Here is a 463-nt window from a genome sequence, read left to right as displayed (position 1 = left end):
GGTTATAGCTATGGCAAAAATAAATGTACACAATTCATATTGCTCATGTTATTTTTCAAATTTGTATTTTCTCACTTTTTTGTGACATGTTTTCACTTACCAGCAACCAGAATCAATATCCAAAAAATCTTCATTATGATTCCTGTATTATAATTCCTGTGTAAGAAATAACACATTTGTTTACTTTTAATTTTAAGACCTCTCAATTCACTCTTTTTTTAGAGATGTTTCTTACATCTCTAAAATGTAAGAAACATTTTATATGCGTTATATAAAATGCATGTAAAATGCATTTTATATAACGCATTTATATAACGCTTATATGGTGTCATATTATATGACACCATATAAGCGTTATATGGTGTCACACCATATAACGCTTTAACTGTCACCCTGAAATCTCTTAAATGTTATCTATTGTCATAATAGTTAGGGATTTAAAGATTACAAATTATTTTTTTTT

The sequence above is a fragment of the Poecilia latipinna genome, unplaced genomic scaffold, assembly GCF_001443285.1.
Source record: "Poecilia latipinna isolate Pla-1442-1.1 unplaced genomic scaffold, P_latipinna-1.0 Scaffold3811, whole genome shotgun sequence".
Lineage (NCBI taxonomy): Eukaryota > Metazoa > Chordata > Actinopteri > Cyprinodontiformes > Poeciliidae > Poecilia > Poecilia latipinna.
Note: the sequence above shows the minus strand (reverse complement) of the source record.